This window comes from Schistocerca americana, chromosome 4 (assembly GCF_021461395.2).
Source record: "Schistocerca americana isolate TAMUIC-IGC-003095 chromosome 4, iqSchAmer2.1, whole genome shotgun sequence".
Classification (NCBI taxonomy): Eukaryota; Metazoa; Arthropoda; class Insecta; order Orthoptera; family Acrididae; genus Schistocerca; species Schistocerca americana.
The window spans coordinates 445,153,237-445,168,114 of record NC_060122.1 but is presented as its reverse complement, the minus strand read 5'-3'; positions in this window follow the sequence as shown (position 1 = coordinate 445,168,114).

Below are 14,878 nucleotides of genomic sequence, written 5' to 3'. Positions count from 1 at the left end.
TATTATTATGTTATTAAAGATTGCTTTAATGCTCACAGGGTATTTTCCTAAAAAGGCCGTTGTTTTTTGTTGTTGACATCTTCACATTATAATTTTAGGTCATGTTGCTTAATTTATGTTTTACAATATCATTTACAATATTGTGGACTAAAAACTCACATTTTCATGAGATTCCATTAAATAAACATTATTATCCCTGCTGAAGGACAGATAATTGCCGAGCAGTACTTATCATCAGCAGGTAAAATTCTGAGCACAGTCTTGGAGGAGGTTAGAATGGAAGGGAAGGTCATTTGGAAGAGGGCCCTTCCACTGTGGCACAAGGGTGAGTGGGTCTTGGCTGACCTGACTCTTCTTTCTAACCTTCTGCAACCTAGCCCTCTTTCCTCCCTACCTAAGGAAGGTATTAAAAACTTTAAAAGCTGGAAGAGTAATTTCTCCTTTTATGTGTGTCTGTCCACATTATTTAGAATTTTTTTCCAGTAGGTAGTATTGGTCAGCCATTTTCTGTCCTTCAGGAAGGAGATTAATATTTATGTAATGAAATCTCATGGAAGTGTATGGATGTTTAGTCGACCATATTCTGACATAGTGAGTGAGTGAATCACACATATTGTAATGCTATGATTACACAGTCATACTTTATTTTTCACGCAAAATAAGTGTTCTTATTTTTCTGTAGATAGCTGATAGAGATAACCCTACAGCGCATTCGTACAGAAGCAAAAGGAATCTGCTTAATCAACTCATGTGATGTCTTTTAAAGAAGATCCTGTTTTCAGCTTGTATAAAATTGGCAATCTTAATTATTGTAGATCTAAAACAAAAAAAGAAAATATTAGCTGTAAGGAATATTATTCAGAAAATCAGCAGTCTGTGATGCAAAGATCAAACATTTTTTAAAGCCAATAGACACTATCCTTCAATGAGAGAATCTTCATTATGGAGAAAACCTTGTTATAGCTGACAAAAAAAGAAATCTTCTTCTTCTTCCTCTGTAGTGTTACAGCCCTTGGTGAGTCTTGGCTTCTAAAACTAGTTTCTTCTGTGCTTCTCAGTTTTATACATCTTTTTTTCCTCCCATGGACTTTCATACTGGTGAGACCTTCTGTTACTTCAACAAATCACATTCTGTCTAATAACATAAATCACACCTTACACCATTGTTTCACATTCTTATCCTCTGCCATTCTCCCCATGTATCCTAGCCAACATAGCCATTGTAATATGTAAATTTTACTGTATCTCTTCTTGTACTAATGCTTGTAGCTCAGTGATGTGTATCTTCCAGACTACTTCCTCCCTTTATTGGGCCATAAATTTTACACAGTATTTTTGCTCGAAAGTTCTTAAAGCATTTTTGTCATCTTCTGCCAGTGTACATACTTCTAACCTACATGTGACAACCAGGCAAACTAGGGAGTTGTACACTAAGAGTTTCTTTCTTCTTGTAACAAGTTTATTCCCTGCTTGTATTCTTTCCCTTATAGCACTTACAATGCCGTTATAATTTGATATTAAGGCTCACGAGTAACTAAAAGAGGGCACTTCTTTAAAACATTTCCCATTTATATTTAGATCTTTAGGATTTATTCTAGCCTCAGAGTGTGACATTACCGTAAATTTTGTTTTATTTTCATTTACAATGAAGCAGATTTTTAATGCACCTGTTTCCATTGCCAGGTATGTTTCTTCAAGTGTGTTGATATTTCTTCATACTATTCCAGCATCATCAGCATATGCATTTATCTCCTACTTTATATAAATATAACACTCATTTCATTGATTTTATTTGTTATATTGAGCTACACTGATAATATAGTGGATATACTATCACACTGTTTCACTCCTTTATTAAAGACAAAGCTTTCACTTGTCCTGTTGAATATCTTTGCTTTTACTCTCGTGTTTATCATTCTCATTCTGATTAGACTTACTGGTTTAGCACATATGCCTACTTCTTTTAGCATTCTGTACAGTCTTTGCTGATTTATGCTGTCAAAGACATGTTTGAAATCAATGTATAGGAAGTACAGATCAATATTATGGTCACAGAACTTTTCAGTCATTCGTATGATCACAAATTTTTGGTCATTTGTTCCTCTATGTGGTCAAAAACAACACTGATAATCTCCAAGTATGTGTTGTGTGAACTTTTGTATCCTTTCATTTAATATAATTGTGTGAAGATCTTATTTAGTTATGCTTCATAGTGTTATACCTCTGTAGTTTTCACATGCTGTTGTATCTCTTTCCTTGTAAATGGGGATTACGATTCCAGTTTTCCAGTTATCCAGCATGGTTTCAGTTTCCCATATGCCCAGTATTAGGGTGAGCAGTTATTTTATTGCAGCACCTCCACCACTTACACTTTGCCATCTTCACCAGGTGCTTGACTGTTTCCCATCTTGAGGACAACCAGAGAAACCTCATGCAGTGCTGGCTTCCTTGCCTCATTGCCTGCCACCAACTCCAATATTTCTTTCTGTGAGATTATTTGTTGTTCTTCCAGGCTGTCATTTTGTATGTCTTTGATGTTTTATGCCCATTTTACCATTGTCTATTCTTCCTTTCTTAGATTTTACCATCTTTACTTGAGCTTGCCTTTATTTTTGGCTGGAATCTGCTCCTTATTTTGCATGCAGCATGGTAGAATTTTCTTATTTCATTCTGTTTCATTAGCTCTTCTTAGGCCATTCTCTTTTCTTCCTCTTGCACAATCTGTTGGCTCTTCTTCTTAAATCTCTACATTGTTCCATATTATCTCTGGTTTCTCTTTGTAATGATGTCATTCTTCCCCTATTCTTTTCCTTTACTGCTAACCTGCAATGTTCATCAAATCATTCCTGGTTTCTTCTGCTCCTTCTCACACCTGTTATTTCTTCTGCAACATCATTTATGAAATAATGCATGCACACTCAAATGCACGTGCAATAGCAGTGTGCTATCATCTGCGAGAGTTGCTGTGAAAGAGCAATACTGTGAACTTCCAATAGAGCCAGCCATGGGCGGGTGCCTATTTAAACCCTGCCACACTACGCTCATGCTCAGTTAGCATGTTATTACTGCTTACATACACTGCCTTGTGGTCAGTGCATGTTAAGGTGATTGGCGTACATGCCACAGTCTAATAAAGTCGAGTCCAAGTTACAACAGTTAATGGCTTTGTCAATCCCGATCCACCTTTCGCCTGTTCCTGCTGGTGGCTCTTCATTACTCAACTTCCTATTTAGCGTTAGTATTTTTTTAAATTTGATCTGCAATTTTAAGTTTGTCTTCATTCTAGTTCATGCTCTGTTCTCTTCTATTGCTATTTTACTGAATGCTGATAAACCAATAATGTCAATATATCCCTAGGACCAAAGGTACAGTTGTAACAAACACTCTGCTTGCAGCAGCCACCGGAAAGATCGCAGGAGGCACACATCGGCACGGCGCGTCCAAACCGACACCTCGATAAAGAGTTTGCGTGCTGATGCGTCAGGAGCCTGGCCCGATGAAACTTCCTGAATGTCAACGTCTATGTCCTCTGTACCTGCTTCCTTCGATTCTTTTGAGGCTGAGTGGCAAACTTTAGCAATGTGTCCTTTTTTATTACATTTGCGACAAATGGCCCAACACTGGGGGCACTCTGACCGATCATGATGTATATAGCACAACGCACAGGACGGTAACAGGGGCCGTCGGCCGGAACTCTGTTTACGCACCGTGCGGGAGCAGTCATAACAGCCGGATTGTACCGCTTGCACGTTGTCCACCCCGGACACAGTGGTCGTGGCCGCGCCACCCTGAACTGCCGCAACGTCACACCATGCTTCCAACTGTTGATCTGCAGTGTGAGAGACTTCATACGATTGAGCAATGGACAGGACTTCCTCAAGGGAAGGGTCTACCAACTGCAGGGCCTGTTGCCGGACCTCCCTATCAGGGGCCGAACGAACAATGACGTCTCACACCATAACGTGGGCATACGACTCTCACAACTGCTCTGTGACAAAATGACACTTGCGACTAAGACTGTGCAGGGTAGCGGCCCATGCCCGATAAGACTGATGGGGCTGTTTCTTGCATCCATTGAACTCGACCCTAGCCACCACAACATGCATGCGGCGGCGATAATAGGAACACAGCAATGAACACAATGCGTCAAAAGACAAGGACGAGGGTTCCTGCAACGGCGCTAGCTGCCGCAAAACTTGATACAGCGAGGGAGATATCCAAGACAAGAAAAGAGTACAACATACCTCCGCATCGGCAACATGAAATGCCTGGAAATGCTGCCGAAGGCGATGTTCATATCCTCTGCCGACTCGTCACATGGGGGAAAGGGAGGAAGGAACGGCGCTGGAGCAGACTGCAAGGAGAGCAACACTGGAAGCGCTTGTTGCATGGTTGCCATGAGCTCTGTCTGCTGATCAACTAAAACCCGCACTAAATCCTCCATGCCATGGATAAGCTGCGAAACCAGAACAACGACGCAACACGCGAAAGAACGACCCTACTCATCGCCAATTGTGTAGTAACACGATTCACATTGTCCGTCACACTTCACATAGAGTAGACTGGGAACTGTCTGCTAGGTATGTCCGATATAAAACTGACTGAGCACGGCCCGTGCTGCCTGAGTTGTTGTTGTTGTTGTTGTTGTTGTTCCGCCGACAGAGGGTGCGGCCGAATTCTTGCATGCCCTCTGGTGGATGGGACTTTACTTGCGGCAACTACTGTCCGTGACGCACCGTGCCGATGTGCGCTTCCCGCGATCTTTCCGGTGGCTACTGCACTGCTTCTATAAAAGCTACTGATGTGAGTGTGGTTGACAATGACGTTGAGCTCACAAATATGTTTAAGTAGTCATAAAATGAAAGATACAAAGAATAGGCACATATGAGGGGATATTGCACCAAAATACTGGTATGCCAGGGACTTGATTTGAACTGAAAAGTTAATCAAACCAGTGTAAGAGAACTGTGGACTAATAATGACATGGGAATGAAAACTACAAAAGAGAGATACCAATTAAAAGGGATCTTTTTTCGTTATATGTCTTTTGTGTGATAACATTAATTAATAAGAAATGAAAGAAGATTTCACACTAAGTTGGTTGCAGTATTTTGCAACACTTTTAGGGCAAACTGTGAGAATATTTAAACCTTAATACATTTCTTAAAGTTGGCAAAAACTTCATACAGACAATGCAGCTTTGTCCAGTATACAAAGTCAATTAACCATTTTTGCTGCCAAGTTAATTATGCCTGCAGATGGCAAAACTTTCAGCACCAGCCATAAAAGCATCAACGGTTGGAAGAAGCCACTGCAAGCTACGTCTGTAAAGTATACTTGCAAACTGTTACAAATACTGCTAATCTACTCAAAATTATAGGAATTAATTCTACATTAATATATTTTTTTAATGTTAGTCAAAAAGTAGGTACTTTTGAAAAAGCCAATAATCCTAGTCTTGCATTATTCAGCTGCTGCTTTTGTATATTACTTGATTTCTGTTAAAACACCTTCACAACACTTGAACAGCTTGTAATATGCAATCACCCAGCCATGCACAAGAAAATGCAGAGTAATGAAACATTTAAAGAGTCACAAAACAGCTGTTTGGCTTGCAGTTAGTGTTTGCACAATGCAATGGTTTGATTTGCCAATTGTGTGTGACACATTCTCTTCCAGACTGGGTGTTCTGTTGTACCTAAGTATCATCTATTCTAATGTGGAAGGATCTGGTTTTTCATAGGCATCTATGTACAGATGCATAAGTATTGTGATGTGGTTGCTGTCACTATGGGAACAGCTCAACATAATGTTGTTGTGCCACTCTTTCATTGCTTAGAGTGAGCCCATACATAAGATGCATAATGGACAAGTCTTCTTCAGCAACCCTATACATGATGCTGTGTGTCTCTGTTAACACACAATGAACACTGCTGGAAAAACAAACCTAAACAGTATTGAATGCAAGCTTGAAGATGAAGAGTAAAGTGGAATTAATGTTGTCAATGCCGGCCACTGTGGCCGAGCGGTTTTAGGTGCTTCAGTCTGGAACTGCGCGACCGCTATGGTCGCAGGTTCGAATACTGCCTTGGGCATGGATGTGTGTGATGTCCTTAGGTTAGTTAGGTTTAAGTAGTTCTCAGTTTAGGGGGCTGATGACCTCAGATGTTAAGTCCCATAGTGCTCAGAGCCCATGTTGTCAACAGTAAGTCCCATGAGGAAATGGAACAATTTCACAATTTTTTTCCAAACCAGATGCACAGCATGGACTGTCAACATTTGCACATTTGTTCTGATAAAGTGCAATATAGACACAAAGATTAAGGGGTGGGATGGGCAGTGGGTAAGAAAACAAACTAAATGCAATTTCCCAGTATTGAGCCACCAGAGATCATGGGTCCATTACACCAAAATATTCACAAGATATCCCTGAACAACCATTGCTTTTTTTATCAGTGGAGTTTGGTTTCCACCCCCACCTTCCCAATAGCCTCACTCACTTTTCTCACACACAAATAAACTTTTGCACCACCTGCATATCTGCAGTGTGCAGCCATAGATTCAAGGGGAGTCAGAAATGAGAGAGTGATCTCATGAAACTATAAAAAAAAGAACTTCACTGTGAAATATAAACAAAACAATAATAAAAATAAGGGCTGTTTGCTTAGATGAGCATGTCTGTGAAATCAAAATCTGCTGCTTCGTATATTCATGACCATGTTCTTCCATCCTGTGAATTATAAAATGCTTTGATCCTCCTCAGCATGATCTCAACAAGGTCACCAAGCTATTGCTGCTCAAATGAGATTCACTCTTTGATGGTGAACATCCTAAATTGATCTAATGTGTGAGGAGGGTTCTGTGATGACATGCTGCAGGTTTCAACTGAACATACAAATTCTCAATTTGGCGCATACCAGCAGATACCACAGACTATTCCATTTGGTTGATTCCTGCCTGCTGAAGGAAGGTGTTCATTAGATGGATGCTGTATGCTTGTGTACAGATGAATGTCTTACCAAAATGTTGACTGTGGTATTGGACAATATCTAGGAGGATTGTGTCTGGATATCACATAGCCCTTAAGCAACCTTGATAGTGCTGAGAGGCATCCATCATCCATACCTAACAGCATCCCCCAAAATGTGACAGATCTACCTCCCTACTGAACCTGTCAAATTGCGTACCTGAACTGGGAAATTATATCTGGATACTCTACAGTCTTCTATGATGGTGCCCGGGAGGGGAGGATGGGGGGGGGGGGAGGGAGGGAGGGAGGGAGTGAGTGAGTGAGTGAGAGAGAGAGAGAGAGAGAGAGAGAGAGAGAGAGAGAGGGGGGGGGGGGGCGTGTGTGCATGTGGGCTTTTTTTCACTCTGAAATTAATAGCAAACAGTGAAAAGCAATAAACACAGTTGGTTGGACATAAAATAATAATGAAATTGGAATAAATAGTTTTTATTCTCTATAATAAGAAGATAATGTAAACTGTTTCTGTCAAGGAAACATTTTTTGCATTTGCCCCCAAAACAAACAAGTCTGTCAGGTGAGTGAATATATAAAACTGTCAAGTGGAGGCTGCCAAACTTCCAAGTATTTTTTTGGGGTGATGATGGTCTAGCAGTGTTACATCAGGGGCCTGGGATGTTAGACTGAGGGTTTTCAATTGAAAATAAATATTTACACATGGATATATCAGGATGAATGGTGTGAATCAAGAAAAGTTTATTGTAAAAATGACATTAGTGTTTATGTGCATAGATGTTCAGTTACTTAACAAATGATAATTCAACAAGGAAGCAAAATAAATGAAATCAAAATGAATAATGTGATATGTCCCATACTTCAGTTACGTCACATGAAACGTTCACCAAGTATACCATTGAACAGTTTTATTTGCAACACAAGAAATGACATCACAAATTTGGTATTAACACGATAACGAAGAAAAGGAAACATACAAAAACTTCCATGACTGAGTGAATGTTCAAATAACTTAGCTCCAAATGTAACAGTCACAGGCTGAATCCTTTAGCGTCTGTATGAATGAAGTTTGTTATAGTGGCACTAAGTCCAACACTTTCGATGTGTGGGAGATGTAGTAAAAACAGAATAGTAAGTCCTCTCCACTTGGTGGTGTCCAATTGGCAGAGTCACACCTCATGTTGATGGCAAAGAGTAGAGGAATTAATCAGGGTAGTGCATCATCGAGGCGAGTTTTTCCTGATGCAGCTGGCTGCACTGGAACTGCTGGTTGCCATCATGATATAGGCCTAAATAGTCATCTCACAGAGTGACACTTCTGTTTGATTGGCTCAAACTTAGTTTCAGCAAAAGTAGGAAATGGTTTTGTCTGCATGCACTGACAGGGGCTGCGTGTGTACCTTTGAGCTGCTGCTGGCCTGGCCACTGATGTTGCCCTCTGTTGACCTGCTAGCAAGCTGGCCAGTTTGAATTTCTGCTTCTCACAGGTTGGAGTACGGTCACCACAATGTATGTTGTGCAGGTAGCTGTTGCCATCTGTTGCACTTATTGCCAGAGCATAACGTTAATTAACAAAAAATAACTGTGTATACCCACCTGCTGGGTACGGACATAGTCAATATTTAAGAATTTCATGGGCTTGTAAATGATATACTCATCTTCAGAAAAAAGAAACTGTATTAATTTTTTTATGAGGATTACATGGCAAAGATTGCTGGTAATGGGGATGGGGGGTTAAGGGCAGACAGGGAGGTGGCGGGCATGAGAGAAAGTAACTGCAGTAGTCCCAGGCCCATCTTGGGGGAGAACAGTAGTGGAAAGATAAAGACTAAGCATTTAGCATACGCTCTGAAAGTGACTTGAAAAATGAGAGCTCTATTTTTTGGTCACAGCTCTGAGAGCTGATCATCTCACAAGTCAGCTGAACCTGTGATATGATTAGATTGACATAGTGACTTTCCTGATGATGATTCACCCTCTTCCAATGAGAACAGTTGTCACATCAGTGGAAAGGCATAGGCAAAAAAGGAGGTCATTTTGTAAAATTTAAGTAATAACTACTGCTCACATTTGAAGCCTGGGGGGGGGGGGGGGGGCATATCGTGGATGTATGTAACAGGAGGAGGGGGCAGGGGGAGATAAGAGGGTCTGGATACAAAAGTCTGATAGTAAGGAGTAAACAGTCATCATGATCTTCTTCTTCTTCTTTTAAATAAAAATTATGGTTCAGAATCAAATAAGTCTTTAAGTCTTTTTCACAATGGTAAATAAGAGACTTATAATTCTTTGTTTTATCCTCAGTTTTTGGATAGGCCCAGTGCTACTTCTTATTCATGGTGGGATACCACAGCATGCAGAGCCATGACTGTGTCTTTCTGCCAAATAGCCACATTTTGAAATGCCATGCCACAAAAAGGTAGTAGTCATGCAACATGGAGATACAATGAAACAAATGATAGCTGTGCCCTGAAGTAGTGTCCCACTTCTTCCCAACATCACTATGCACACAATGGATCTGAGCTAGCCTAGGCTGTAATTCTCTGTCAAGCAAGCAGTAAATTTTGTATAGTTTGTGGAAGGCAAAGCACTTGATGTTACAGAATCTACCAATATGGAAAATAGTAAAATTGCTCAAAAAAAGAAAAAGAAGAAGGAGAAGATTAAAAGCTTTTCTGGAAACAATTCTTCTGTGCAAAAGACAGAAAATTACCATAAGAGGATGCCATGATTCTGCAGATGTTGGAATAAATGAAACCACAAATAAATTATGGTAATTTCATTGCACTACTTTGTTTCCATGCTCAGTCAGGCAATGCAGCAATAGAATAGCACTTACTTAGACAAAACCTTCACAAATCCAGAATGATGATATTGAACTGTGTGTTAATGCTGGCTGACAAAGCAGAAGACATATCAAGGTGAGAACAACAAGTGTTATGTTTATGATGTGCAGACTATTCATCTGGTGATCTGGAAAATTGATTATCAGGGAAGATTTTCTGGAATTTATCTACGTGGAAGATGTTTTCACACAAGCATCAACAATGAAGATCATAAGATATGCATTATCTTATTACTTGGATACGGATAGATTGCCTGGGAGGGCTCTGACAGTGCTGCAGTGACGAGTGGTTGATCATAAGGCATGAGAACAGTAATTACCAAACAATACCCACAAGCACAGTTCATAAATTGTGTGGTGTACATTCTCAATTTGGTTCTATCACATCAGAGAGATATCTGTGATACAGAACTGATTGGAATCGTAAAAGATACAGTAAACATTTTTTGACAATGTCCACTTTGGAATACCCTTCGGAAGAAAATTTCAGATCAAATTAACTCATCTCCTTCAATTCTTATCTCCCTTTTGTGAGCTGAAGTGGACCAAAAACTTGTGGCCGTAGAAAAATTTGCAGAAATGCTTCTAGTAGTACACACAACACTTAGGACACTTAAAGGTGCTGCCAGTTGAAATGATATCACTCGAGCATACCAGCTACAGACCACCATGGCTGGTTTATAGTGCTGATAATTATACTAAGAAATGTTTTTCTCACATACAGTGAACCTAAACAATGTAATGCAGGAGGACAATATGGACCTGACCAATACTTGCAGTTACGGAAAAAAAACTTACTTTACAAAATACGCAGAATGAAAGTCAGTTCTCAGTACTTTCTGAACGGGCAAAGAAGATGAGTTCAAGTGACGTAGTTGTTCCAAATCTAGCACAGCAACATACCAGGAGAAACTGCTGAATATATTATTGTCAAACCATATTTTAGTCTTTCATTGAACAGATGATTACAGAACCACATGAAGAAATGATTGAAAGGATTCAGATGCTTCTGCCTGAGAAAACCAATAATGACTCCAGAACAACAGAAAGTCTTAAAAAGATAGCACATGTATTTCTCGGTGAAAATGTAGGCACAGTATTCCTGACACAATCACTGGAAATCTGTACATCAAAAAAATTTCACTGTAATAGGAGCTATTGATCGACACTATGAACAGTTTTTTCCCCTTTTGATAAAAAATCTTCTTATCATTTTAGACAATGTCCCAGCTTTCACTGCAACTCCTGAAAGATCTTTCTCCACTCTAGAGAGCCAAAAAACGTACATTAGAAATAAAATGAGAGATGAAAGACTTAACTGGTCTTGCTCTAATGAGTGTTCAGTGTGATCTGGTAGTGTAAACAGATCTGAAGAAATTAGAAGTTGTTAATGAGACGTATAAGGATACATGTAATATTTTAAGTTGAAGTTTGTTATTTATTGAATTAAATAATTTATGACTAAAGTTATGGCTGTATGCCAAACCATCACAAACATAAATACGAGGGTCACTTCAAAAGAAATGCACACTATTTTTGTAAAAGTACAGTTTTCGTTCTGCATGTGTGAAAGTTTTACAGTGTGTAGATACATCCTTCCCACTTGTTCTCAAACTTAGTTCAACCTGTTCCTGTGAGTGGCACCATCATGCCTTCAAGAAGGCTGCTACACTTGATGTTTGTCAGAAGCAATGTGCTGCCATAGAATTCCTGTGCAGTGAATACGAGACAGTGGGAAACATCCACAAGAGGTTGAAAAAGGTGTATGGAAATGCTGCTATCGATCGCAGTACAGTTAGTCGGTGGGCAAGCCGGTTAAGTGATGAAAGCGGGCACGGCAATATTGAGGATTGTCCTCGCAGTGATAGGCCTCGTACTGCACACAATCCAGACAATGTGCAGAGAGTTAACGAATTGGTGACTGCTGACAGACGCATCACAGTGAAGAAATTTGTCACGCTACGTTGGTCAGAGGAAGAAAGTGTTTGCAGAATACTGAAAGTGTAGGCATTACAAAAGGTTTGTGCCAGATGGGTTCCCACGATGTTGATCGTGGCTCACAAAGAAACAAGGAAAAACGGTATGCTGCGAACTTTTGGAACAGTACGAGAATGGTGGAGATGAATTTCTTGGAAGAATTGTGACAAGTGATGAAACATGGCTCTATCATTTTTCACCAGAGATGAAGAGGCAATCATTGGATGGCATTATGCAAATTCACTCAAGAAAAAAAATTCAAAACCACAAGTTATGGCTACAGTGTTTTTCGATTATGAAGGACTCCTGTTTGTGGACATCATGCCAAGTGGAACCACCATAAATTTTGATGCATATGTGATGACACTGAAGAAACTTCAAGCCCGATTGAGTCATTTTCGACCACATCGGCAATAGCAGAATGTTTTGCTGTTGCACGACAATGCACAGCCACATGTCAGTCAAAAAACCATGGAAGCAATCACAAAACTCGGATGGACAACACTGAAACACCTGCCTTACAGTCCTGACCTGGCTCCATGTGACTATCATCTCTTTGGGAAACTGAAAGACTGTCTTCATGGAACAAGGTTTGAAGATGATGACTTCCTTGTGCACACTGCCAAACAGTGGCTCCAACAGGTTGGTCTAGAATTTTACCGTGTGGGTATACAGGCGCTGGTTCCAAGATGGCATAAGGCAGTTGAGAGGGATGGAAATTATGTGGAGAAATGAAAATATTGTTCCTAAAGGATGTATCTACACACTGTAAAACTTTCAAACATGTAGAATAAAAGATTGATTTTAAAAAAATAGTGTGCATTTCTTTTGGAGTGATCCTCATATAAAGAGAGAATAATGTAATAACCTTATAATATTGTACAATATAATATAGTTAATTATAGAATCTAATTATATATAATTACCTACAGTTCCGGGTTTGTCTGTTTTGTCATAAACAAATACCTTAATACAACATTACATACATTTTATTAAAGGTGCCTTGATTACGCTTTACTTGCATATGATATGGATTCTAAGGTGAGTGTGAAATCTCAAACTGACCAGTTTTATTGGTGTTAACAGCAGTCTTTTTGTGGCATGAATGAAATTACAGATAAAAGCTAGTTTACTTTTCTAAAGGCAGTCTTGGACACCCCACCCCAGTTTTCCCCAATGTAAAAGGAACAGGTATGTCAGTAGGGCACATTGTACACCTACTCCCCCCTCCCTGAAAAAAGTTAACCATGGGGGAATTCGGCAACCTCAGTGGGGCCTTAAATCTCTGGCTAACAATACTTTAATTTTAATTAACAATTAAAATATTGAAATGTGAATACAGTTGTTGCATTACCATGTGGTGAATACAGTCAGTGACACAGAATGGTTTTAGCATTGGTGTTATAAGGGTAACTGAAGCTGTTTTCTGAGACAGTTTTAAGCAGTACAAGCAACTGAAGACTACACAACAAGAATCACAACACAGTGTGAACATAATCAATATGTGTTTGCATATCAGTTTTTAAAGTTAATAATGGAAGTGAACGAGTGACTTCTAACATAATTTGAGAAGGTAAAGAGGCTGTTGTGATTTGTAATAGGTTTGGGATTGCATGATACTGAAAAGCATCCTCATCAGACTGCAGGCAGTCTTTTAGGGCAACACAGACATGCAGTCTCCAACATCCTTACAGTGACTGGGTAACCACCAGGATGGCACCATTTAGTTGCCAACCTGAAGATAAGAAAGACTGAAATTATGGAACAGGATTTTGAAACACAACAGTTTTTTTAATGTAATCAGGAAGGACTGAAGCTTCATAAGTAAATTTTTGTTTCAAGTTAGTTAACACCACCAATTACATCCTCTAAGTAATGTTGTAACTGAACTTGATTGACCAGAGAAAAGTTATGAAACTGAAAACATGTTAATGTGCAGAAGCCATCAACTAAACAGCTTTCTGAGCATAAACCAGAATGACAAATGAAATTAGATAGGATTAACCAACAAAAGTACAAAATGACACAAATGTGAAGACACTTCTCAGTGCAGCTTACAAACAAATAATAACTCAAAGGAACAGTAATCATTTTATTACAGCAGATCTACACTATGTGATCTAAAGTATCCAGACACCTGGCTGAAAATGACTTACAAGTTCGTGGTGCCCAATGCTGGAATTCAATATTGTGTGGCCCACCCTTAGCCTTGATGATAGCCTCCATTCTCGCAGGCATACATTCAATCAGGTGCTGGAAGGTTTCTTGGGGAATAGCAGCCCATTCTTCATGGAGTGCTGCACTGAGGAGAGGTATTGATGTCAGTCAGTGAGACATGGCATGAAGTCGGCATTCCAAAACATCCCAAAGGTGTTCTTTTAGGATTCAGGTCAGGACTCTGTGCATGCAAGATGTATGACACAAGTGACGTCCGATCACCTGACCAAGTTCTGCAAAGTACCCCATTCTGCTCTCTTATGATGTCTACTGAGGTCACTGATGTGGAGTACCTGGTAGTAGGTGGCAGCATAATGCACCTAATATGAAATACATATATTTTTGGAGGTGTCCGTTGGGGGGTGTCTGGGTACTTATGACCACATAGTGCACATAGTGTAGATTTCAACTATTATGTAGTCGTCTTCAGTGCACATAGCAAAAGATTACATTACTCCAAAGTGTCACATAGTAAACAATATTGGTTGGTGTGGAGTGAACAGTAGTCTAACATGAATGCAATATCCTAAGATCATAAGTATTCGAATATTATTAAAATAATAACTCATTTAGATTCCTTCAGCCCAAATTTATGTGATTGCAACAGCAAGATAAGTAGGTTCAATTCAACTGAATATAAACTCTGGAAAATAAATCATGGCAGTAAAATGTCAAAAGAATTAATTTTCACAATAATACAAGACTTCCTTAAAGCAGGTACAAAAGTATTTAGTTCATGAGACAAATTCAAAATAATAGTTTTACTTAGAGAAAACAATAATAAGTGGCTTTACAATTGATTACAAAATTACAGTTCATGGTAGCAGAAAAATAAATATTTTCATTAACTCTGCACTTGA